This window comes from Taudactylus pleione, unplaced genomic scaffold (assembly GCF_031769625.1).
Source record: "Taudactylus pleione unplaced genomic scaffold, aTauple2 ptg000065l, whole genome shotgun sequence".
Classification (NCBI taxonomy): domain Eukaryota; kingdom Metazoa; phylum Chordata; class Amphibia; order Anura; family Myobatrachidae; genus Taudactylus; species Taudactylus pleione.
Window position 1 is genome coordinate 10,722,870 of NW_028284467.1, and position 1,351 is coordinate 10,724,220.

Below are 1,351 nucleotides of genomic sequence, written 5' to 3' on the forward strand. Positions count from 1 at the left end.
GGTGAGACGATTCCTGGGCAATTGTTCTGTAAAGACCTAACAGTGGTGTCTCCTCTTTTATATAAATGAAAAAGGCGTCAACAAATAGTGAGAATACTTCCAGATGATGCAGGTAACACAGTTGGCAAATGTGTTTCCATGTGTCCCTGAAGGACAAATATGGATAGATATGTTCAGCGCCATACCTGGATGGCAGTGCGCCCTGTGCAGCAGTGCGGTCCCTCTTGCTCCCTCTCTGCCCCCTCCTCCCCCTGAGAGCTTACCTTTCCTTCAAGGGGGTGAAGGGTGGGTGGGATCCTGCGCCGACATTCTTCGTGTGCCGAGCACCACTGCCGGAGGTCTCTTCCTGCAGACCTCCGGCGCCGGGTAGTGTGTGGCCTGTGCAGCTGGAGGATTCCACCCTGTGCGGAGGCACCGGCCGCACTACCCTCCCTACGGCCCTGGATATGTTGTTATAAAAAGAATTTCAAATAGGTTGCATTGCTGTATCTTGTGCGGCTAAGCCTAACACGCACAAACACACAGAAAAATATTAGACAAAAAAAGACACTATTTGTTTCATTTTTTTTGCGTCTAGAACTTGGGCCCAGAGCACAGACTGATGACGACTGGAGTCGGGCAGCACTAGGTTTGCGTTGCTGTATCTTGTGCGACTAAGCTTAACACGCGCACACACACACACAGAAAAATATTACACAAAAAAGACACTATCTTTTTATTTTTTTCGGGTCCAGAACTTGGGCCCAGAGCACAGATTGATGACGACTGGAGTCGGGCAGCAATAGATTGCATTCCTGTTTCTTGTCTGGCTAAACCTAACATGCACAAACAGAAAAAAAATAAAAGACAATATTTATATTTTTTTTGGGGCCCAGAACTTGGGCCCAGATGGACGCAGCAGACAGCATAGCATCAGCCCAGATGGATCAGCACCAGCCCAGACGGATGCAGCAGACAGCACAGCACTAGCCCAGATGGATCAGCAAGAGCACCGGTCCAGATGGACACAGCAGACAGCACAGCACCAGCCCAGATGGATCAGCACCAGCCCAGATAGACACAGCAGACAGCACAGCAGTGACAGCACCAGATGGATCAGCAGTGCACCAACTCAGGACACGGCAGATAGCACAGCGACAGCACAGCATCAGCACAGCACCAGCAGAGGTAAGTACCTCATAGCCCTACACTACACACCCTCCCTGTTCAGTCTCCATAGCTGGAGTGAAATGGCGGCCGCCGCATGGTCCCTTATATATAGAGACGAAAGCTCGTGAGCCATGAGATTTCGTCTCTACGGTTTTGCCTCAGTTTGAAATCCGGGACCGGCGGGGGAACCAAACGCACGTTC